This window comes from Felis catus, chromosome C1 (genome assembly GCF_018350175.1).
Source record: "Felis catus isolate Fca126 chromosome C1, F.catus_Fca126_mat1.0, whole genome shotgun sequence".
Classification (NCBI taxonomy): Eukaryota; Metazoa; Chordata; class Mammalia; order Carnivora; family Felidae; genus Felis; species Felis catus.
In genome coordinates this window covers 89,437,455-89,464,519 of record NC_058375.1, presented here as the reverse complement: position 1 = coordinate 89,464,519, position 27,065 = coordinate 89,437,455, and the positions used below count along the sequence as shown (strand labels likewise).

The 27,065-nt window shown below is 33.3% G+C and overlaps 2 long non-coding RNA genes across 3 annotated transcripts in view; one reads left to right on the top strand and one right to left on the bottom strand.

Moving 5' to 3' along the window:
• The window catches only part of LOC123378982, a 108,465-nt gene that overhangs the window by 70,361 nt on the left and 11,039 nt on the right, over positions 1-27,065 (top strand). The gene's annotated exons all lie outside the window — the stretch shown is intronic.
• LOC123378983 lies at positions 17,436-21,699 on the bottom strand. Its single transcript, XR_006582795.1, has 2 exons — positions 21,448-21,699; positions 17,436-17,620 (listed from the first exon to the last, which is right to left on the bottom strand). It is a non-coding gene; the product is annotated as an uncharacterized LOC123378983 (long non-coding RNA).

Sequence of the window (27,065 nt, the reverse complement as noted above, 5' to 3'; positions counted from 1 at the left end):
TAGAAGCTATGAATAGGAAATTATTTTGGGGGTGCTAATAAATCTCTACTGTTTGACCTGGCATGGTTAGAGAAGTGTATTTATTTTGTAACAATTCATTGATTTCAACAAATAAGATTTATATACTGGTGGATTTTTGAAATTTCTATACATATATGTGTATGCTAAATTTCATATGTAGACATTATGTATATATGCATTAATAACAAATAAGGAAATGGCCAACCAGACATGATTCAGTAAAAATAATACATGTAAAGATTTATACATCACCACATACATAAGATATTGAAATGATTTAATACTGAATATAAAGTAACTGCACATAAAATATGTAATGGAAATTTGAGGAACTTACTAATGACTAGAAATATTTTGTAAGTATACCCATTGGAAATTTTATGAATGAAAAAAGTAGAATTGTTTATAAATAAAAAGTATGCTCTACTTTGTAGATTAGAAAAAGCTGGAGAGAGATTAATGAACTAGAAAGTAGATATGACAATAGTGCAAAAATTTTGGCAGAGAAAAAATATGGAGAATATGAGTGACTCAAAACTATTGAGCAGAATGAAAATATCACATATAGTTCATCACAATTTTGAATGGTGACACTTATCTCTCAAATTTCTCTCCTTGAGTATAATAGGCTGAATGATAACCTCCATAGATGTTCACATCCTAATCCTCAGAACCTATGAATATGTTACCTTGAATGATAAAAGGGAACTTGCAGATTTGATTAAGAGTCTGCAATGGGTGATTACTTTGGATTATGTGGGTGGTCCAATGAAGCAAAAGGATCAGACTCAGTATTAGGAGATATAAGCACATAAGAAAGAATTTAGAGTGATGTATAGAAGGAGCCATGAGCCAAGGAATAAAGGAGCCCGTAAAAGCTAAAAAAGGCAAGGAAACAGGACTCTTTCCTGAAGCCCCCAGAATGAACACAACTCTGTAAAACTTTAAATTGAGACTTCTAACCTCAAATACTCTAAGAGACAACGTCGTACTGTTTTAAGCCACTGTGTTTGGGGTAATTTGTTGCAGCAGCAATAGAAACCTAATACAGTAAATTTGCTAATACATTCTCATTTAGCTACCTTTTTTCTTCAGTGCAAAATCCAGATGGGTCAACATATAATCTCACCCAAATTCCAAATATTGTCATTCTGTTTTATACATCTGAGACTGCTAATACATCTCATGTACCTAGCTTATTTGGCCCATAAAAAATTCATCTCTTTCTCTCTCTCTTTTTAAATAAGATGGCAGTAGACTGAAAGGGTAGGCCCTCAGGTCCCCTGCCCCAGCTTTAGGCAGAGTATCTTCTATTTTTTGAACATCCACTAACCAACCAGTCCCTTAACTAATCTTGATGTAAACATGCCAATATCCTGATAAATACTTGTGGCTAGTCAGCTACTCTCTAATATGCCCACACAGTTATGGTCTTGTCTCACAAATTCCATGTTACCTTACCAAAAGTTAGTTATGTTTTTCTAAAATCTTTTTGTGTTAGTTGCACTTGTTTTCATAGGTATATTTTTAATTAAGCTTAATTAAAATTATATGAACCAACACAATATGAAGGCAAAAGAAAATTTTTTCCACAAACGCTAAGTTATATGCACCGAAAAGATTCAATAAGAGCTGGTCACTAAAAATATTGTTTAATTAGATTAAAAAATTAGGGCAAAATTGAAAGCTATCCAAAGAGGTTTATGTACGTAGCTTTCTTTTTGCAAGTGTAAAAGTTCATCTCTTAATGACAGTTGCAAACCCAAATGCTAGGTTTTGGTCCTCCAAAATTGCTCATTTTCTATCAACACAGCTCTTAGAAATGAAGGTGAAACCCATGAACAGAGTCTATGAACTGATTTGTAGTCCCTGACCTGAAAACACTTCTTTCCTCCCCCTTATATCATTAAAGTAGTAGTTTGCTTTTATTTGAGAGGGCAACAAAATGTTGTCAAATCTTAAAGTCTTATCTCAAGAATTAGAAACTCTTTATCTTTCATGACATAATCTGGAGGAAATTTGTGAGCCTCAAAGATCACTACCCCTGTCCTTTATGTTGATAATGCTATGCTAGTTGGAGCTGGTGAATAGTAAATATGAACACTGAATTGCTTAACAAGACACATCTACACCAGAGGTTATGAGATAAATGCCTGAAAAAGTTGAGGAAAACTATCACGTCATTCAAATTATCAAGAGTCCAGAGGTCTGGTACCAGTCAGGTTATTCCCTCTAATGTGAAAAAAACATGAATTACCAAGGAAAATTATATCACGTTATGTGGGTCTTTTTAGATTTTGGAGAAAACATATACCACATTGCACATTTTTCTTTAACTCCTTTACTCAACTTCTTTGAGGACATCAATTTTGAGCGTGGCTTGCAGAAAGAAAGGACCCTACAACAGATTCAAGTTATGACACAAGCTTCCCTGAGCCTTGGCTGTAGAGCCTAGAAAATTCAGTAATATTGGGATTACCTATGGTAGAAACTAATTATGGTATATTGTTTCCAAAGATGGTCACTAACAATTTCACCAAAAAATTGTGCATGCCAGTCTCCCATCAAGAGAGGAAGACTCTTTTTCCTTCCTTTGAATCTGGGTTGGACTTTTGATTGGCTTTAATCAAGAGGATGAAGTAGAAGTAATACAGTACCAGCTATTAGCTGACTCTTAAGAGGCCTGGCAGCACCCATCTTCATTTTCTGAAGGACAACTATGCAAAAAGTTTCAAACTAGATCCCTGAATGCTACTGGCTAGGTGAATTGACAGATTGGATTCCAACAGGAACCAATTTGGTTCCAGTTTGTCAATTGACAATTTGAAACAATAGATTACAAAAGCAAGGCAAGGGGCAAGTAGGACTATATTTGGAGTTAATTAGGGTGCGTCTTAGTAATTTCTTGCCAGGTATTTCCTAGGTAAAAAAGTCAAAACAACACACGCATATGCACACACATACACACACACACACACACACACACACCACATACAAGTAAGACAACCAACAACTCCTGCCACACCATCAATTAAAGAATCACAAACAACTGAAATGCTCATAGAAGGAAGGCACCTGTTGGGATGAGCTCTGCATGTTGTATGGAAACCAATTTGACAATAAATTTCATATTAAAAAAATAAATAAATAAATAAAAGACAAAAAAAAGTTAATGGGAACCTGAAACAGGTAGGGGATAAAGGTATCTATACTAACCAGTTTAGAGCTCTTTACCCAGCCTTAGAAGCAAAGGCAGTAGTGACTAGTATTTTAGGTTTTATGTGGGAATATGAGAGAACTGATATCACTCCAAATTATAAGGCAGTTAATCTGATTTGTATCGTGTGTTGGGGACGTAGACTTTTCATCCAACTGAAAGCCAGGTGCTGAGGGGTATGATGTGTGAACAGTGTTGAATATCTTCTGTTTGACTGTCCATTCTACTCTTAATTATCTTTGCACCCCGCCATCTACTCCAAGAAGCTGACCTATATAGATAATCAATAGAATCTCTTAGCCTACACTCTTTTTTTCATCCTAAAACTGTACATTTTTTCCTTCTTCTTTTGTTTTTGTTTTTTTCCCCCATAAATGTTTTATTTAGTTTTAGTAGTTAACTTATAGTGTAATAATGGTTTCAGGAGTAGAATTTAGTGATTCATCACTTACATATAACACCTATACTGTTAAGTCCAATGTTATCAAAAGGAATCCTTAGCATGTTTGGAAAGAGGAGAGTAAGATCAGGGTATCAGTTTCTCTAACTCCTTCCGTGTTTGATAGATCTAGGCTGGCTGTGCCTCTTGAAAGAAAGCCACTGCCCCAAAGTAACTTTTCCACAAGACTCTCTCCTTAGTTCCAGTAACCTGCACCCTTCCTTCATCTCTCATGACCGTATGGATGATAATGGCCACTTTAATACTAGCCATGCCTGTTTTTATGTTGTGCAAAGCTCTGTAAATAACTCATTTTTGATACCTTCCTTATATATCCTAATTAGTTTGTGCTTTCTGTTCCCTAATAAGATCCTGGCTGATACTGTAGTTATTTTAAAGGAGGGAAAGTAAGGCATATGGAATAAGAGAGAGCCACTAAAGTTGACAAAAATAACTGGTAACATTTTAGTTTCCCACACTTCTTTCATTACCCCTAGGAATCAAGGTATTTTATATACTACATTGCAATAGAGTACAAAAAAGTATTTTCTAGACTGTATCATAGTCTTAAAATTCTATCTATAAGTCCTTCCATGAGATGTTTTTTTTTTCCTACTCATCATTATCTGCCTCCCTCCTACCTTTTACATCCTGGCTTACTACTGTCAACTCAGGCTCATCTTCTTTTGCCCTCTCTTTCACCAATACCTTCCAATCATTTCATTTCTGAGCCCTTCCTATCCATTGTAATTGATCTCTGTGCTTTTTACATTAGTCAGTGCCAGTGTAACTAGTAGGCCCTGAAATGTTAAATATCATTACACAACAATGATGTATCTCCTTGTATTCCTTTCTCACACAAAATCTGATGCTGGATAGTACACCCTCCAAAGCAGCAATCCTCAACACAGTGCTTCTAGTATCTAGACTGTTTCTATCTTATCCCACAGTCATCTCAACACATAAAATTTATGGTCACTACTGAAAATAATGAGAGAGATTGAGGAGGTAAGTTGTTCTTAACTGCTTTTCTCAGAAAGGACCCATATCATCTCTGTCACAGTCCATGAACCAGATGAAGCATGGTTCCAAATTAACTCAAGAGAATCTATGAAATATAAAATAACATGGATCTATCTTTTCTGCATCCACAATTGCAAATAATTCTGGGTATACTTTTTTATTATTATATGTTGATAAACAAAAGTCTGTCTTCTCCAAGCCTTCACATATAAATAGCAGAAAGAAGACAGAAAGATGTACAACTAAATTATTTTTTAAATATTTATATAATTAGGCATACATCTTTTCCCTATTCATTTCTGCATGTGAATTGAGCACAGTTATATAAAGAAAAAGATCTGCTAGCTAAAATCACATATTAATACATTCAGGCGACTATCTACAACCTCCCCATCTATCATTTTTTATAATAACTTAGTTGAAGTAACTAATTCTTGTTAGATGTGGTAAGAATAAGGAAACTGCATGTTTCTGAAGTTTCTCTGGTAACAAAAAAAGTTACTTAAAATGTTTAAATATTGATTAAATAAATAAATAAAATAAATAGTAATATTCTAGTGTGTACACTTGCCTTTGCATATCAATGGATATGCTTAATTTTTAATGACAATATAAAGTTGAAAATAAATTTTAAAAAAAGTAAACCAACTAATCAGCAAAACAAACAACACACTGGAAGTTAGTAATGCCTCCAAATCCAGTAGCTCATCTTGTGATCTAAAGCAAGAACTGTGACTGTGGTATACTGATATTTCAGGACTTTGTTGGATTATTCCATTCAGCTTTAGGGATAGAGAGCAATTTATCAGACCTCTCTTTCCTCTACTGCATCAGCTAAAATCTGCCCTCATCATTTCTATCCCTCTGTACTAATGAAACCCAGTAGCAGGGTATCAGGACCTTACCTTTCAAAGCTTTTATCTATTTAATTCTGTTTCCCAAATCAGACAGTGACATGATCCAGATGACTGTTACAGAATATCAATCTCTTTAGAAAGACTTCCACTGGCATGTGTGTACAAATCCTATGATTTTTTATACTTCCTCAATGCCTCTACAGTCTGAATCCCAAAGACTTTACAAACAAAACAAAACAAAAAAAACCCCACAAAAACCCTCAACCCTAACTTCTATAAATTCATGTGATTTTATTAGATTAGAGAAGGTAGAAATTCTATATTTTGAATAATTAGACTTATACATCCTTACTTCTCACACATATATTATTACTTTATATCACTTACCTTGTGGAATAAATTTTTTAAAATGATCTCATATTGGAATCAATTTTCAGCACAGTTACAATTCAAAAATATAGATCTTATAATTAGGTAAAACTGAAGTACAAACTATAATGATTTTAATGTAGAAGTAAAAAGGTTTTAAATACTAGTAAAGGTATTTCCTGAATGTTATAAATTGTAAGGGGATAGTGCATTGTATACACACATGTAAGAGAAAGATAAGGAAAGTCCAATTATATATTTGACTACTTAATAACTATATATGCTTCTAATATTTTTCAAGAAGGCACTTTTAGGAAATGTTATTACAAGCTAAATTGCATGAGGGCAATATTTATTTTCATGTACATGATAAGACTTTTTTTGTTTTAATAAGAGAACTTTTTATGTGTGAAAAATATTGAGATTGAAAAACAAAGCACTATACTCCCTATTAGTATAAAAGCACTGGATTTCAAACAGAGAACATCTTTCGTAAATCACAGTATTCATAGTATTCTGTGGTGGGTAGAGAAACACATTATCTTTTTCCATTTACTGCCACAAACTTTTATGCACCAAAAATTTGTAAAATAAAGTGTAGCTCTTTTGATCTTCCAAAACCTATAAAGAGCCTGAAATTCCCTATAATTTCAATTTTTAAAATATCTATTTATTTATTTTGAGAGAGAGAGAGACTGGGGGGGGGGAAGAGAGAGAGAGAGAGAGAGACAGAGAGAGAGGGAATTCCAAGGGGCTCTGTGCTGTCAGCACAGAGCCCCCATGCGGGGCTCAATTGAGATCCTGACCTGGGTCCAAAATCAAGAGTCGGACTCTTAACAGACTGAGCCACCCACGTGCCCTCTATAATTTCATTTAGTATGAGCCTTGTCTACTCATGCCGATTACCAAGGAAGTTTCCATTAAACAAAAACATTTTAAATTTTATTGTTTTAAATGAAAACTTCGGAAATGAATAAGGCATTATACAAATAAGTGGTAATTTTTAATTTTTAGGAAATGGAAAATAATGACAGCAAATTCAATTTTGCCGTGATGTTCCTATGTTTTTCTCTCTTCTCGAACTCAGATATACTACTTTACCTAAGACGTACTGAATAGCAATATACATATATATATATATATATATATGATTTGTAGTGTGTTTATTTCTTTAATATGAGTTCCCTAAAGGCCTAATATCAAGCGATTATCAAGTAAAGGGATTGCCTTCATTTTACATGCTCATTTTCTCCCATTGATTCAAAAGGCTATTACAATGGTAGATTTTTGGTTTGGGTGATTTCATTAATCACTTACTCTAAAAAGCTTTTTATTTGGGGGAAAAAATGCAAACTGACCTTCACAGCATTAGTTGTGATTAGTTATCATAAATTAGGGTTTTTTTTGTACATATGTTTGTATATATACATATGTTCTTTACGTATAAGCAAAAATAAAATACTTAATCTTTTCCGAATATTTTTCTTTTGAAGTACTTAAAATCACCATTGATTCCCAAAACATTTAATTCTATTGTTTGAAATTATGATAATATATTTTAGCAGTTCTCTACTATGTCATATAGCATATTTAATTTTCCTTTTTTCCCCTAGTAATAAAAATGCTGCAGTAAAACTCGCTTATATATTTCCAGACTAATTGTTTTAATATTTTTATGGTAAAATCTTGGAGGTGTACTTTTGTGCTCAGAAAGTATACACAACTTTATGCTTTAAACTATATGTACATTTTGATAAATCACTTTAAAATAAAGCTATACAAATTTGTCCTTCTGCAGCATGAGACAAAAGTGCCTATACAACCACACTAAGGACATTCATCAATATTGTATATTGTCATTATTTTTTAAAATATTCTGTGATATTTAAAAAAAGATCTTGTGATACAAAATGTATTGCAAATATCCCTTCTCATTGTGTGTTTTTCATTTTCTAATCTTTAGTGGTGCCTTCCTAAGAATAAAGGTCATTTTATTATTAAGTATTTAAGAGTTTTATAGAGGCATAATTGGCACACAATTAACTGAACATAATTAAAGTATGCAATTTAATAAGTTTGGTTATATGTATATATCTAAGAAACCATCACCAAAATGAAAATAATGAATATATTCACCACCTCCCAAAGTTCCTTTATTACAAAAAAAAATTATGTATATATAAGTTATACAAATGATGATTTGATAAACTTAGACATAGTATAATATTACTATATAGCCCAAGATTTCTACATCAGGAACTATAAAGTATTTTTGAGAGAAATACAAGTTCTCCATCATCAGAGGGTTCTGCAAAGGTTCTGAATTGCAGAGGACTCAAGGTTAAAAAAAAATTATAAAGCCTTTTGAGGAAAACATGGGAGTTGTCTTTAAGATCTTGGTAAAAGCAAAAGGCCCTACAATTGCCTTTTCAAATGACTTGTACTCAACTCTTTACTCTTCATGTTGTTGGCTGTGACTCTTTCAGCTTCAGTTTAAATAACTATGTCTTTTAAAGGCCTTACCCAAGTATATTCCAATACCAATTCTCATTGAAGTCTATTTCTTTAATTCTAATCATACTTGATACTTGGATATTGTGGGTTTATATGTTTTTCATTTGTCTACGCATGACAAGAATTTCTGTGAAGGTAGGACTGATGTTTGTCTTCTTCAAGATGGTGTCCTAAGGATCTAGCACAATGCCTAGAAGAGGGTACAACTTCTTAAGTGTGTGTTTAATGAGCAATTAAATGCTCAAGACTAAATCCTAAAAACAAACAAACCTCCCCAACTCTTCATTCCTTCAAATTCTGATATATCTTGGGGCTTTAATTTGTATTTTTTTCCTTTTTGCAATCTATATGTGCCTCCAAGGCACTTATTTCTTTTTTCTACTTTGGCTTTAATTAGCATTTTAGGTTGATAACTTCCAAATCATTGCTGCCAACTTGCCATTTTTTCTAAACACCAAGGAAGTATATACCACATTTTTCTGGAAATTCTAAGTTATTTCTTCCACTGAAAACTTAAATTCAGCAAGTCCAAAATTGAGCTAATTACCTTCCCTTCCCTGACTTCAAATTCCCTCTCTTCCAGTAATCTCTTGATCTCAGTGAATGAAATCCATGGCTTCCTATTTGTCATTCAGAAATGAAATGTTACCTTTGCCCATTGCCTACCATGTCTTTGATCACTCTATATAGCCTGTCACATACCCTATGATCTTTCTGATGCACAACATGACCATGCTATATCCTTCTCAGAACTTTTCTTATCATTTCCTATAGCTTAAAGTCCAGACCAAATTTGTAGTGCCACATCTTTCATATTCGGGCTCCTGATCTTCTCATCTATCTGGCTAGTGTTTCTGCTACACCCGTATATTCTGGTCCTCAGACATACAGAGTCCTTCAATTATAGAAAATAAAGATTGATGACTTCCTTCCCAAATCATTAACTGTTTACTGTCTGTGATGTTCACACTGTATCTCCAATGTTACTGTCCATCTTTTCCACCTTGCTCTTTGTCTGAAGAGACTAATCCTAGAATCTACTTCAGGAGATCCTTGCACATCAAACTGTTGGATTTGGCAATAGAAGATACCTTAGAACGGAGGATTAGAAGAAAGAGGATTTAGGGTATTGATTTTCCTCACTCCCTTTCTGCCAGGTTACATTCAGTTATCCATTTAATTCCCACAGCTCCTGACCCTTTCCATACTGCTACACTGGGTTTGAGTAATTGGTCTTTCCTCTGGCTCACAGAGGCCTAATGGTGCCTATAGTTTGACCTCTAGAATACCGTATCTCCCTTGTTGGTTTCCTTTTGTAAACAATTCCTTTATTAAATTCTCTGAGTTTGATTGTACCATCTGTTTCCTGCCACAACTCTGAGTGATATAGGTACTAACATATGTATGAATTGGCAAATAATTTTAAGTGAAGGAAGTAAATTTTAAAAATGCTGAAGGTTCTGAATCTAAATAAGCCTGAACTTACTTTAGGTCCTAAGAACAAGGTTTAATTGTAGAGATTTTACAAATATTTAGTTATATAGAATTTTATGTGTTAATAAAAGTATTTTTAAGCCTACTTTGTTATAGGTCCACATATGAAGCTTGTTTTCTGTTAAGAATAAGACAAATTTCAGTATAATTTGGGATCATATAATTTCATTATCATTTTCATTAATACTTTTGAGCCACTGTGCCTTGTTTAATATACTACTAGTTAACAGAATAAATTATTTGTGAAAACTGAAACAAAGTTAGGGACAAGAGCTGCCCATAAACACAGGATTGGTTTCCCAAATAATTAGTAATGTCACAGACATTACCTAGGAAAAATCTAACAATTATATTAAAAGTATTAATTATTATGGCACTGTATGTTAAAATAAATTTTAAAATAAAATGCACTTGACTAGCTATAAATGCTTTAATTTCATGTAAAATGTAAGAACTAATTTGTTTCCATTCCAGAAAATATCGGTAGGCATGATTACCAAATTTATTGCTTATAAATTCTATCCTAAGGATTAATTTAAAGTACGGTGCATTAGGGGTGGCTGGGTGGCTCAGTTGGTTGTGTTGGCTCAGGTCATGATCTCACAGTTCGTGAGTTCGAGCCCCATGTTGGGCTCTGTGCTGAGGGCTCAGAGCCTGGAGTCTGCTTTGGATTCTGTATCTCCCTCTTTCTCTGCCCCTCCCCTGCTTGCACTCCATCTCTCTCTCGCTCTCTCTCTCTCTCTCTCTCTCTCTCTCTCAAAAATAAGTAAAAACTTGGGGCACCTGGGTGGCTCAGTTGGTTAAGCATCTGACTTTGGCTCAGGTCATGATCTCACTCCTCGTGAGTTCAAGCCCGGCATTGTGCTCTGTGCTGACAGCTCAGAGCCTGGAGCCTGCTTCAGATTCTGTCTTCCTCACTCTCTGCCCCTCCCACACTCACAGTGTGTCTCTCTCAAAAGTAAACATTACAATTAAAAAAAATAAGTAAAAATTTAAAAAAATTAAGTGCAATGCATTATTACTAATATACAATTAATAAATTGCATTTTACTTATTTATTTATTATTAATTAATTTATTTATTTATTTTGCTTTTCTGGAGATTTGCATTGCATAATTCTGTGTGTTCAGAGCACCCAGCTTACATAATACTAATGATTTCTTTCTTTTTGGTTTAGATGTGCAATTCTTTAATCTCTCTCATATGATGACTATAGCTTTTACTCTACTTTCTCTTTTTCTATTTGCACATCAAATCAGGTCTATTTTCACAGGGCTGCATGCATAATTTCAAGTCTTTTCTTTTCAAATTTTTTTTTACCTAAGCTACTGTTTTTATTTAATATGATTATAAAATCACATTAATAGTATATTTACCAAACTGAGACCTGTATCTACATATTAATGGTGTTTTCAGCCAAGACAGTATAAATTTAGAACATGCAGACTTAAACATAGCTGAATAATAATTAACCATACTGTATTGTTATATATCTTCAGATGATACTTCTCTTTTTACAAGTTAATAATAAATGCTTCCCCAGTCTTTTTGCTTGTTTCTTTGTGGCGATTCTTTGCTCTTAGAGTGTTTAGAAAATTGATCTTGAAGCCAAACTACCAAGGAGATTACATCATAACTTACAGCAGCTTATTTTAAATGACAATTGTGACAAGGCAGTATCACCTTGCAGTTGCAGACGCAGTTAATGTCCTATGGTTTTCTATGATGCTTTCTCTAATGCATCTTGATTTGTCATTCTTGTGGCATCCTCCATATGGAAATAGATACAAACATTGTTTTCTAATAATTTGCAATGGTATGGATATATTGAGTAGACTACAAATAACATACATGCATTGTGGAAAAAAAGAGTGTTTCTGTATATTTTTGTTATATAAAAATTTTAAAGTATTCCTGAGATATCTGAAAAGTTTATATACCTATGAAATTCAAAGCCTAAACTAGCTTTTGAGAGTATATCAGTCTGAGAATGTAATAAGAAATGTAATAAGATATGTGAAGTCATACGAAAAGAATTAATCTATGATGTAATGGGCTTAGTAATGAAAATGGAGAGTAAAGATAGAAGCAGGTTGTAAATCTTGATCTCTCAAGATGCAAAACTCAATTGAAAGCTAATGTCATTTTGTTTGATCCAAATATAATCTTCACCTCTGTTACCCAAATTTTCTTGCCTCAAGTTTTATGTGGAGAAGACTTCAAGGTAGGCATAAATGTATTTTTGTGTTTTTTTGCTTTGCTTATATTTTCTTTGTTATAAGTCATATTTTTCTAATGAAAAGGGTAAGATATAAGGGCATAATTTAATTATTTTTCTTTCTCTTTGCTGTATGTTCTTCATTTAACTCTGCAAAAGTGAGGGCAGAAAATATACTGTAAGAAACACCTGAGTGAATAGATTTCTAACATTATAGCACAAAAATTTTTTAGAAAGCAAATTTAAAAAAAAGAAACAAAGATAATGAGAAAGGAGATGAAAGCAGACTGTGTCAGTAAAACATTGGAAGGTATAAGGAAAACAGATAAATAAAATAACTTAGCATATCAGATTTCTTAAAAATTTAAATGAAAATTAACTGCCTGCATGGTGGAAATAAAACAACAATGTTTTGTAGAGAATCCTAGAAAGCATAGAGAATTAGAGTTTGGGATAATATTAAAATCTGAATATTAAAATCTAAAAATAGGAAGATTGATTAAAAATGTGGTTAAGGAGAAGATTAATCCCCAGATCCCCTGTTCTAGTCCTTATTATCATGTGACCAGCCCTCTGGCCCCCAGTCCTAACTAAACATTAGCAGAAGTAAATAGTTTACTCTCTAACACTGGAACAGATAAGTGCTAGAATATGAACACTAGACACAGAAGAGAATGAAAGTGATGAAGTACCCTATTAAAAATAGGTAGATTAAGTGAAAATTATCACAATGAATTCTGATGCTTCCACGTTCTCTCTTTTGAATTCTCTCAAAATAATGAAATACAAGTTTACAGTCAATGCACTGAGAATTCCCTTCTGGGGAAACTAATTTGGCCAAGAGAAAACAAAACAAAACAACAATATACTGATTTTAGTGGATTCTCCAATAAAATACCCAGTTTTCTTACCTATCTGTTTCTGTGGTGAGGAGCAACAATGCCCAATGAAGTTCCCAATAGCATACTAGTATTTCATTTATAAACCCTCCAACAGAAAAATGTTTAGGCTAAAACAGAAAGAAATAACTAAGAGAAAAAAGATGAAAGAGATCAGATACATAGTTGGAATATATTTGCATTTACTTAAGTTCTCAAGAAATCACAGAAATGAGGACACCTGGGTGGCTCAGTTGGTTAAGCGTCCGAATCTTGATTTCAGCTCAGGTCACGATCTCATGGTTCATGAGATTGAGCCCCAAATCAGGATCTCCAGAGAAAGATTCCCAAGCAGCCTCTGTGCGGTCTCTATTCCTCCCCCATTCTCTCTCACACACACTCTCTCAAAATAAATTAATAAATAAAAGTTTTTAAAAATCACAAAAACGTATTCCTTTGGATTTTTACTCAGATGGCCACAAAAGGATTTGTTCCACCAAAATAGGAGTACTCAAGGAATTATTAAGTAATTAAATAATTCAAGAAGACATAAGAAATTTAGGAAGACATGTGTTTTTGGAAAGACTGATTCAACCCAAGAAAAGCAAGAAAGACATCTCCTAATGAAGAAAAATTTCCCTAGCCATTTAAAGATTTCCCCAGCCATATAAACAGCAGGATCAGAAAACACATAAAAACACATAAAGGAATGCTGGAAGATGTTGGAGGGGTAAAAATGGAACTAGTGGTTTTCTTGAGGTATTTTACCTAATTATAAGAAAAGTTGTATTACTCTTAGAGTTTGTGGATGAATAAGTGTTAAGCTCTGGCACTGGGAGAAAAAGCATGACCAGTGTGAAATAAATCCAGAGGACTCCCCAAAAGAAAGGCCTTGGGGGAGGTGACTTTATCAGAGCCTTATCTGACATGGGAGAAGGAGCATTACACAAACCCAATTCCTTTAGTTCTCTTGTCTAGCCTAAGAGGAGGGTTTGGAGAAAAGGAACACTTGTGAATGTTACCATGCAGGGATGCTGGCTCTGTGAAAGACTGAGATTTAATCATAAGATTATAGAATGCTTATGTTCTACCCCACATTGCCACCACACAAACAGAACTTCCTTAAAATAAGTGGATTATAGTTGAAAGAGATTTAAGACAGCAAGAAACACACGCTAAGAGGAGTGCTTAAAGTCCACAGGTGCAGGGGATATGAAACCACTAGACATGAGAGTAATTTGAAGCCTCTTAGCACCTACAACCATAAAATATGAAACAGAGCACACTCTTAGCCATATTATAATAAAGGCACACAGTAAAGGTCTTTTTTTTCAGTTTCAATTACCTAAAATATTATGTTTGTCTTTCAACAAAAAGTTAAAGACAAGAAGAAAATACTGCCTGAATAGACAGAGTAAGAATCTAAACCAGACTCAGATACAACAAAAATTTTGGAATGATAAGACAGAACATATAGAGCAACTATGATTGATAAGTTAGGGCTAGAGTAGAAAAAGTAGAAAACATGCAAGAATGAATAGGTAATGTAAGCAAAGAGATGGGAACCCGGAAGAAAAAAAGGAAATACTAGAAATCTGAAACACTAAAACAGAAATGAAGTATGCCTTTGATGGGCTGTAGACTGGACCTACCAAAGGACAATATCAGTGGGGGTGAATATTGGGCAGTAGATATTCCCCAAGCTGAAATGCAAATAGAAAAAAAAATAAATAAGCAAACAAACAAACAAATAAATAAAGGTGACTAGAGCATCTGTAGACTGTGGGACACTTCAAAAGGCATAACATGCATAATTGGAATACAAAAAGGAGAAAAAGAAGACAGCAGAGCAGAAATATACTTGAAGTAATAATGGCCAAAACTTTGGAGAAATCATTGATGACAAAAACCATGGCTCCATTAAGCTCAGAGAGAATAGTATAAGGAAATACCAGAAAATCTACAACTAGGTACATCATATGTGTATTATTAATCAGGATTCTTTGGAGAAACAAACATATAAAAGATTTATTATGTGAATTGGTTCATGTGATTATGGGTGAAGTCCCACCCATTATTATATTATAAATTACATCATTATAATAGAAGTCTCACAATATGCCATTTGCAATCTGGAGAACCTGGAAAGCCAGGAGTATAATTCAGGTGAGTCCAAAGGCCTGTGAACTAAAGGAGCTCATGAAAAATAACTCCCTGTCTAAGGCTAAAGGCCTCCAAAATGGGGAAGGGCAGGGCAGAAGGGGCAGTGAGAGGTGCTAGTTTAAGTGTCAAATGTCAAAGGCCTGAGAATCAGGAGCTCTGATATCTGAGGGCAGAAGATAGATATCCCAACTCAAGAAGAGAGAGAGAGAATTTTCCCTAGGTTCTAATAGAATCTTTTTGTTCTATAGAACCTTTTTGTTCCAACCACACTGGTGAAGACATCTTCTTTCCACAGTCTAAGGACATAAATGCTAATCTCTTCCAGAAACACCACTGTAGACACACCCAAAAATAATGTTTTACCAGCTAGTTAAGTTGACCCATTAATCATCATAATATGCAAACTTCAGAAAACCAAAGACAAAGAGAAAAGTTTCCAAATAAATTAGACTGGGAAAAAAAAAAACAACATTAAAAAAACCATATCTCACATATAGAGAAAAAGAGTAAGAATTCATTCTATTTTTTTCAGAAACCATGCAAGCAAAAAGAGAATGTAGTGAAATATTTAATATGAAGAAAGGGGAAAAACATGATCATAGAATTCTATATCAAGCAAAATTTTTAAATTTCAGGGAAAAATAAATGTATTTGTAAACAAACCAAAACCTAGAGAATTCATTGTTAGCAGACATGCCGAGCAAGAAGTGTTAAAAGGACTTTTTCAGGTAGAAGCAAGTGATGTAAGTCAGAAACTCAGATCTATATAAAGAAAGGAAGAGTGTTAGAAAGGTGATTAATAAAGGTTAAATAAAATATTTTGCTTTTCTTATTTTTCATTGATCTAAAAGATAACTGTTTTTAAAGTAAAATAGCAACAATACATAGGGTGATTACAGTATATGAATAAGTGAAATTAATGACCACAATGCCATAATGGATGGGAGGGAGGCACTGGGAATATCCTTTTATGAGGAATTCCAAAAAGGAAATAATTAGGTTCAGTTGGTTTCTACGGTGAGTTTGACCAAATATTTAAGGAAGAAATGATATCAATTCTCTACAGGATCTACCAGAAATAGAAGCAGAAGGAACACTTTCTAACTCATTCTATGAGTTACAGTTATATTAATACCCTATTAGTACTGCCCTAATACTAAAACTATAAAAACATATTGTAAGAAAACTAAACCACAGAACAATATTTTTCATAAACATGCTATTCATATGTAAGAAAGTAAATATAAATATACATTTCACACCATATATAACAAATATTCATGAGTAATGGATTCAACTGCCACAAAAAAAAAAAAAAAAAGGATTGAAGAATAAAGATGTAAAGAAGGTACAACCTAAGGATCAGGAAAGACTACCTAAGCCAGACTAGAAATTTAAAGTTTGTACAAATAAATACTGACAAGGATGCAGAGCCAATGGATCTCTCATACATTACTCATGAGTATGTAAAATGGAATAACCATTCTGGAAAACAATTTGACAGTTTCTTATAAAGTTAAACATACAGCTAACATACAACATGACAATAACACCTTCAGCCATTTATACCAAAGAAATAAAAATATATTAATGAAGTGCATAAATGTTACAGACAGTAGAATATTAATATTACATAATATATATTAATGAAATACATCTCCAATAGCAAGTGTTAGACTTGCCATCTCTACTATTTCAGCTGATAATTAAAGAAGTACACAAGGGTGGTGTAGGAGTGAACCTTGGTCAAAAGTCCTATTATGAGGAAAATGTCTGATGTGTATGTAAAACACCAAGGAAGCTGAAGTCTTTTAATAAGAAGCAAAGCAGTAGATAACAATTTCAAAAAGATAATGGGAGAAGAGATACTTTGAAAGAACTCTTGCTTTCATCTAAGTCATGTGGAAAGCCTCTAAAAAGTTGGGAACAATGGCATGCATGACATTATCTGAATTATACTCCTAATAATTCCCCTTGGTTGCCATTGGATAGGAGAAAGTAATAAAGCATGACCAAAAGGTGACCAATTAGGGTATTGCAACAAATCATGAGATAAAAATATGGCCACCTGGGCAAAAATAGCAATGGAAATTCTGAGAACTGATCAAATTCTGGTATATATTTCAATAGAATCCACAGAATGCACTGGGAGATTGAATGTAAATTGGAGAGGAAGTATGAAAGATGGCATCTGGATTCAACTTGTGCTACTAAAATAATTGAATTCACAGTTTCAAGGGAATGTTCAGAACTCAGTGTTGGACACTTTAATGGTGAAAAGTGTATTACAGTCACCTAAGTGGAAATATACAGTAACAATTGAGTATGTAAATCCAGAGTTAACAGGAGATAACTTGGATAAGGATGTACATGTAGGAGCTGTCATCATGTAGATGGTAGTTGAATTTGAATGACATCACCAATCACCTGAATAGAAAGAAAGAAGAAAAGAGGTCCGTTCAGAGTTTAGAGAGGGATATTTTTAGGCACCATAGCAAATAATAAGTAATGAGGTTGATCCCATAATATCTGATTGATAAACAGTCTTCCTATTCTTCCTTCCACAACTATGAAATGATACTGGTTGGCAGGCTTTTATGTGAAGATTTGGAATTGTTAGAAAATAATTTTCTTTGTATGAAGAACTGTAGGCTTAAAGGAACAAAAATATAACACATCTTGGGTGTCTTAAAATGTCACGCAAAAATTCTTTGCAAAAATTGCCTTCATTTTCAAAGTCTCCTTTTTTTCACTTGACAGTGGTGAAAAATTGTCTTTATCCTTTTAAGTGTATACCTGTTTAACATAGTAAGACTTTTAGGTTATTTCCTTTAAGCATAGAGTAGTCTTTATGTTAAAGTGACGGATTTGTTGGTGTATAGGGAAGAGAATAAACTATGTATGCGCGAACGAATGTATTGGTAAAAGTAACTAATGCGCATTATATCTGTAATTATTTATTTTTCCCATTTTCTTTTGGATACTTCCTGGCCTTTATAGAAAAGTTTGTTGTTGCTTTTTTGATGGAATTTTTCCAATATTAGATCAGATATTTAAAGAGATTTAGATTGAGGAAATGGCCTTTCCTGTATAGCACATCTAGTTTGCATTTATATGAGCAGATCTGCAACTTTCAATCTGGTTAAACATAAAGTTCCTCTTGGAAGAAACTAGGTATTAGAACTTTCAAAATGTATTAGACTAGACTGGTTTCTATTCTACTTAAATCTTATAAAAAATATCAATTTTCCATGTGACTTTTTTTATAACCCCCAATTTTTTGTCATTATATCAATTCATTATTTAAAAAGCTTGTAGGATTTAAAATATAGAAATACAGTTAAAGTGTAAATGTCCTTCAGATAACAGTAACAAAAAATTAGGGGAAAATGGCCATATTCATTAATTTGGCGTGAAATGAATTAAATATTTGTATGACCAATGTGTTTATTTAATTGGCTAATTTTTTCAGATCTCGGGTGCAAATTTGGATAAAGCATACTGTTAGTTTCTTGAGAATAATTCTAATTTTTAAAAAACCTAGCATATTTATTCAGGTATATATGTAAAAACACTGCCAAACAAGAAGCATAATTATCCAAGAACCTATTTCCTAGGTAATAATCTCATACCAACCTATGTATTTCTCCCATTTTCCCCCAACAGATTTGTGGTTTTATTTACTTATTGTTTTACTGTTTCCTTTCTTTAAAAATGTTTAATCATACAAACACATGCACTTAGAAGTTTTATGTTATATCTTTCTATCTATATATCTATTAAGCAGTTTTACTTGTTAAACTTTACAGACCCTATCATACTACATATATTAAAATTTATCTTTGTTAGAATTTATAGAAGAGGTCATTCTTTTTCATGCTGTAATATTCCATTTTGTGAATATACCACGATTCATTGATCCATTTTTACATCAATGGCTATTTTGATTATTTTCACTTTCTTTCTTTTTGTTTTCTGCTCAGTAATGCTATAGACATACTGCTACAGTTATTATTGTAGTTATGTGCTGAAATTTATTTTCAATTTGTATGAACTAATGACTTATAAAATGTGTAATGTTAAAGTCTAAATATTAATACAAGGGCCAAGAATATAAAAATAAAGTTGCCAAAATTTATTATGAAGCCATAGCAATCTAATGGTATGATACTGCTACAAAAGTAGATAAATAAAACAGTGGAACAGAACAGAATACATAAAATGACACACACATATATGTTTATCTGATTTTTGAAAAACAATGTTGCAGTGGAGAAAGTATCATCTTTTCAATAAATGGTGCTGAGTCGCTGGTTACCTTACATGCAAAAAAATGTATTTTGACCCTTACCCTATAGTATACAAAAATAAGTTCAGATATATTTCAGATCTGAATGTGAAAATAAAATGATAAAATGGTGTGAAAAAAGAAAAGAGAAAAAAAGTATTTTCATGACCTTGGAAGTTAGGCAAACAGCATGAAAAGTGATAAAATGAAGAAACTCTATTTATCAATAAACATCTTTTAAGAGATTGAAGAAGCAAGACAAAATGAGAGATGTTATGTATAATACATATATACAACAGAGGTTTCAAATCCACATCATTTAAATACATAGTATAAATCAATTAAGAAAAATAACAAGAAGTTAAATAAAACCTTAAAAAAATTCAAGACTGTCCAGACATATCAGAAGAGAGAATATATAAAAGGCCGATAATCTTTTTTGTAATGTTTACTTATTTTTGAAACAGAGGGAGAGAGAGAGAGCGCACAAGCAGGGGAGGGGCAGAGACAGAAGGAGACACAGAATCCTAAGCAGGCTCCAGGCTCTGAGCTGTCAGCACAGAGCCAGATGCAGGGCTCAAACTCCCAAACAGTGAGATCATGACCTGAGCTGAAGTTGGACACTTAACCAACTGAGCCATCCAGGCACCCCAGAAGGCCAATAATCTTCTTTTTCCCCTAATGTTTATTTATTTTTGAGAGAGAGACAGAGCACGAGCAGAGGAGGGTCAGAGAGAGAGGGAGACACAGAATCCCAAGCAGGTTCCAGGCTCCAAGCTGTCAGCACAGAGCCCAAGCCCAGGGCTCGAACTCACCAACCATGAGATCATGACATGAGCCAAAGTCAGATGCTTAACCAATTGAGCCACCCAGGCACCCCAGGAGGCCAATTATCTTATGAAAACATATTTAGATTCAATAGTTATCAGAAAATTGCTAATTAAAACCACAATAACTTATTCCTATATATTAATCAGATGTGGCTATATACATTTCTATCAGGATCAGCTGTTGCTTTGTTGATTTTCTAGGACCTTATCTCTTTCCTGTTATTTATAATTAACAGCAGAATTGTCATACTCTAGTATTTCTAGCAAAAAAGACATATTAAGCTTCCACATAACAATAAGATGAGCATATACTATGAATTTTCTGAAGAATTTCTATGGGGTTCTTAATATTTATAAATACATGTTTGAAATTGTCTCCTAAAACTGAACACTAATGCTTGGGTTCCCAGAAAACAAAATGTCTTCTGATTTCCAGTTGTATTCTATATATGTATACATATATATGTATATGTGTGTGTGTGTATATATATATATATATATATACACATATATATATATATACACATATATATTTACTACAATAAATTTAAACTTTAAACATTTAAATGGGAAATTTAACTTTTAACTTTGTTTAATTTGGTGGAAAACAATTTACTTAATATTCAAAAATATGAACATTGCTGCTGTTACTTGAAGTTGCATTACACCAAATAATTTGATAACCAAAGTGCTAAAGATGTAACAAGTATTTAAGTATAACCCCTGCCCCTGAGAAAACATAGAAATAGCCTAACATTGGGGGTATTGTGTAATATGGTGTTATCTTACAGACAGATTGGGACATATCTATGTCTATCTCCAAAAATGCCTAGAACTCTGGTACTGACACTGGGTCAAGTTAAGAATAAGATGGGCTACTCAGTAAGTTTTAATTGTTTAAAGTTTGGGACTCACCTGGAAGAACCTAGGGACAGTTCTGTTTTGTTTTGCTTTATTATTTTTAGAGTTATGTAGATAGATGCTACCTTATACTTGGTTTAACTGGTTAAATAAATAGTTTGGCAACATAACTAGTGAGTCATAAGAAGTCCTTCTGGAAACTTTTGTCCAAGTTGTCCTGAAACAAAGATTCCATGCACTTATTTTTAGTGGTTCATAATTCAAAGATGAGGTACCTTTTGTGTGGTTAAGGAGAGTTCCATCTGGGTGTATCCTGGGCCTTTGACGCTTGCCTCTGCTTTCTCCAGCTTTACTGTATCCTCTACCTTAATTAAAGCACTACTAAGTATGGTCTACTCAATCTTGTGAGTCCTTTCAACTGTATAATCCTGTGAAATCATTGCAACTGTGAAATAGAGAGGATAATAAAATAAAAACTGTACAAAAAATAGTGATAAGAATAGGTTTTTATTATACATAATTAAAACAGAAAAATAGTGAAATGAAAGAGGAAACAAACAGATATTTTAATGGGAAAAATTTTTGGAGAACATAAAACTCAATAACTAAATCACTGAAAGTAACTAAAACTTTTCTGAAAGCAGCTCTAGTGCTATATTGGAAAGAAAAGAAAAGAACTAATTCAACTCCAGAAATTACCAACATCCTTGGCTATAAAGCGAAGATAATAAAATTACTGTCATGGGATTATGTTAAAATAATGATTGTAAAAGAGCATAGCATATAGGACTTTGAATATAATAGAACACTTAAAACATATTTCCTTATTTGTTCAGTTTACAATTATATCTAACTTAGATTGGAAGACGATAACAAGTTAATGTACTATAAATTTAAATATTGCCAAGAGATAAATTTTCCCAAAATTAACCTACAGATTTAATGCAATCTTTGATGTAATTTCTTTCTTTTAAAATTATTTTTTTAATGTTTATTTATTTTTAGAAAACACAGAGAAAGATTGTGAGTGGGGAGGGGCAGAGAGAGAGGGAGACACAAAATCTGAAGCCGGCTCCAGGCTCTGAGCTATCAACACAGAGCCCAACGCAGGACATGAACTCATGAACTATGAGATCATGACCTAAGCCAAAGTTGAACGCTTAACCGACTGAACCACCCAGGAGCCTCTGATGTACTATATTTCTAATGGCATTTAACTTTTCAAGGAAATTAGAAAGGCTATGGTTAGCCAAGAAAATTTTGGAGAATAAAGATAAAAGCTGAAGATGATACAACTACAAGTAAAGATCTAGTACAAAACTTCCCTGTTAGGAAAACATATTATTGGTGAAAGAATGAAAGCAAAGCAATGGAATAACAAAGAATCCTGAAACAGACATATATATATATATATATATATATATATATATATATATATATAAACAGACATATATATGTGTATGTATATAAACAGACATAAATATATATATATATATATATATATATATATATATATATGTATATGGACCATTTATTATGATAAAGAGAGTATTGGCATTTATTTATGAAAGGTAAGAATTGCAGAGCCAGAGTTAGAAAAATAATCTTTTTAGTGAATACTATATGGTCTTTGGTTATCTATATTAATAAATTAAGGGTCGCCTTGGTGGCTCAGCCAGTTAAGCCTCTGACTTTTGATTTTGGCTCAGGTCATGATCTCACAGTTTGTGAGTTCAAGCCCTGCACTGGGCTCTGCACTGGCAGTGCAAAACCTGCTTGAGATTCTCTCTCTCTCTTTCTGCCCCTTCCTCGCTTGCTTTCTCTCTCTTTCAAAATAAATAAATAAACATAAAAGAAAATAATAAATACAATTGAATTTTTATCATTATCCAATATACATGTAAATTGATTTCTAGTGGATTATAGACCTAAATATATGTATGTCCACTAAAAAGGGAGGGGTATAAATTTGGAATGACAGTCAAACTCATAAGACATTGTAGGCTTGGTTTGGTACCAAGTTTACTGAAACTTAAGAAAGGGTACAGGCCAACATCACATCAGAGTTCTCCCAATTCCCAGGCATAACTTCTAAAACTTTCAGACAGACACACACATTTGCACATCCATGCACACACAAATACACACCAGAGAACCATTAGAGACAAGGCTAAATGGGTGCAGACCATCTTGGCACAGGGTGAGTTCTGGGTCTCTCCAACTTTGCTGTCTTACTAGTCACAGAGCCCCCTGGAGTTACATGACAAGCTTGCACTCTTTGGTTCAGCTACTCCTCATCAATTACAAATAAATATACTAGACAATGTTGATAAAATACAAAAGATATAGTGTTCTTACCTATGACATAAATTTCCAACAATCACTGTACATCCATATAGTCATTGTTGTAAATGAATTCTATATGTTTAACTCAGTAAGACCATCATTTTCCTTAGTTGAAATAGAAATAGAAAATAGTTCAAACAAGAGTCAGATCCTCAGGCAACTCTGTGGCTGGGGAAAATTTGGCCTGTCAGTTAAACATTTGTTTCCAATATGAAAAAAAATCACAACATGGCTTCAAAAAAAACAAGTAGGAGAATAGACAATGCCCTTTTTGTAGACAAAGATTTCTTAAATAGAACACGAAAAGCACCACCATGAAGACAATATTGACAATTTAAGCTACATCAAAGTTAAAAACTTCTAATGATTAAAATATCCCATCAAGGGGTGACTGCGTGGGTCAGTTGGTTAAGCATCTGACTCTTGGTTCTGGCTAAAGTAATGATCTCACTGTTTTGTGAGTTCCAGCCCCATGTCAGGCTCCGTGCTGACAATGTGGAGCCTGCTTGGGGTTCTCTCTCTCCCTCTCTCTCTGCCCTCCCCCACTTGCATTGTCTCTGTCTCTCTCAAAATAAATAAAATAAAATAAAATAAATAAATAAAAATTAAAATATCCCATTAAGAGATTGATAAAAGACAGTGTCAAAATATATTATCAATACATAATCAAAGGATGTATATTTATAATGTACACAGACCAATACAAAGCTGTGTGAAAAAGATGGGAAAATTAAATTAGCGAAATTCTTTTATATATATATGAAATTTATTGTCAAACTGGCTTCCATACAACACCCAGTGCTCATCCCAAAAGGTGCCCTCCTCAATACCCATCACCCACCCCCCCTCCCTCCCACCCCCCATCAACCCTCAGTTTGTTCTCAGTTTTTAAGAGTCTCTTATGCTTTGGCTCCCTCACTCTCTAACCTCTTTTTCTTTTCCTTCCCCTCCCCCATGGTCTTCTGTTAAGCTTCTCAGGATCCACATAAGAGTGAAAACATATGGTGTCTGTCTTTCTTTGTAGACTTATTTCACTCAGCATAACAGTCTCCAGTTCCATCCACACTGCTACAAAAGGCCATATGTCATTCTTTCTCATTGCCAAGTAGTATTCCATTGTGTATATAAACCACAATTTCTTTATCCATTTGTCAGTTGATGGACATTTAGGCTCTTTCCATAATTTGGCTATTGTTGAAAGTGCTGCTATAAACATTGGGGTACAAGTGCCCCTATGCATCAGCACTCCTGTATCCCTTGGGTAAATTCCTAGCAGGGCTATTGCTGGGTCATAGGGTAGGTCTATTTTTAATTTTTTGAGGAACCTCCACACTGTTTTCCAGAGTGGCTGCACCAGTTTGCATTCCCACCAACAGTGCAAGAGGGTTCTAAATGAGGAAAATTCTTAAAGGTACTTCATATAAAAGATATTCAAATGGCCAAACAATCCTAAGAAAAGATAATAAAAAACTATGCTTAGAAGTTTAAAATTAGGTCAATATATACTACATTAATATGATAATATAATATGACCTACCTTCTAAAATAGCTTTATGATAAAATAAAAGTTTATGAGAAAAACCAATACTTAATGTTGCCAAGAGTATACAGTAACTAACACTTTTATACACTGCAGATGGAAGCATACATTGATATAAATGCTTTGAAATTCTATGGCAGTATGTATTCAAGTTGAACATCAGCATACTTTATGACATAGCATTTCCAGTCCCAGGTATATACCTAAGGGAGAAGTATACATAAGTACACCAAATACCTTTACATTTGGCAGCATTACTCAAAATATCCCAAGTCTGGACACAATCCACATATCCATAACCATGAGAACAGATACTTAAAGTATGCTATATTCAGATAAAGAGAGAATTACCCAGTGATGGAAGGAACAAAGTACTACTTCCAGTAACACCAAGAAAGATTCTTATAAACAAAATTCTAAGCAGAAAAAGAAAAGAAATACTCTATAGAGTTTAAAGGGAAAACAGGAAAAATTAAAAAATACTAGAAATAAGGATGGGGCACCTGGGTGGCTCAGTCAGTTGAGCAGCCGACACTTGATTTTGGTTCAGGTCATGATCTCATGGCTTGTGAGATAGAGCCCCACGTTGGGCTCTGCACTGACAGGACAGAGCTGCTTCGAATTCTCTCTCTCCCTCTCTCTCTCTGTCCCTTCCCCTCTCTTTCTCTCTCTCTCTCTCTCTCTCTTTCTCTCTCAAAAATAAATAAATAAAAACTTAAAGAAATAAGGATAGGAGTTCCCTTTAGAGAGGAGGAGGGAGGTAATGATTGGAAAAGCACAAAAGTAGGAATAAAAATTTTATAAATCTGATTATTTGTGGAAAGTATATGAGTATGCTTACCTTCTGGTAATTCATCAAGTAGTACTGTGAAGAGATTATATTTTAACTATGGAGTAGGGAATGATTTCTTATACATGACAAATATGCACGTTCAATAAAAGAAAAGATTGATAATTTTTTTACCAGATTTACCTTAAGATCTTTTCCTCACTAAAACACTAATATGAGAAGGAAAATAGCAGCCATAAAGTAGGAAACTTTATTTGCAATCTGTATAATCAAAGAGTTATAAATTATATCCATAATATAATTTAAATTCCTAAATATAAGTAATAAAAATTCAGACATCTCAGTGGAAAACTATGTAGAAACTTGAATAGGTACTCCACAAAAGATGATATCCAAAGTCTAGTAAATAGTTAAGAATGTGTTTAACCAAATGAAATGGAAATTTCAAATAAATGATGTATCAGTGTATATAAATAGGTTGATTAAAAGTTAAAAATGAGTAAAATATGAACAACAGTCAAGAATATAGGACGTCTGTTACTCTCATATAGAGATGGTGGGAATTTCATTCCTACAAATACTTTCAGAATCTCCCAGGCATTTTGTAACAAATTTAACTCTGGAATTTTATCTATTGGATATAATCAATAGAAATGCATGCATATAAACACCAAAAAAAGGCACAAAACAGTCTATAGCAGCATTATTTATAATAGCTCATGCTTATAAGAACCCAAGATGTCCATCAAAGAAGAGCTGATAAATACATTTTTTTGCATATTTAAACAATGAAATACTATATAGGAATGAAAATTTAAAACGGCAGTTTTGACTCACAACGACACAAACTCATATTACACATGTATTGCTGAGGGATACAATAAAAAGTCAAAAACTACATACTTAATGATTTGATTCATCTAAATCTCAAAACCAATCAAAACTGAAATACAGATGTAGACATCAAGGAAGTGGTTAAATTTTGTTAAATTAAGGAAGGATGAAACGTAATCTGGAAGGTATTGTGAGAAAGGCATGTCAGGTGCATTGTTCAAAATTTTTTTTACTGTATAGTGGTTACAGAAGTATAATCACTGCATAAAAGAATATTTGAGCTATATAGTTATGATTTTAGTGTCTTTCTGTGTTTATGTTATATTCCAATTTAAAAAAAAATCTTTTTGCTCCTAACTTCAGGCTGGAAAAGGGTGGCACAG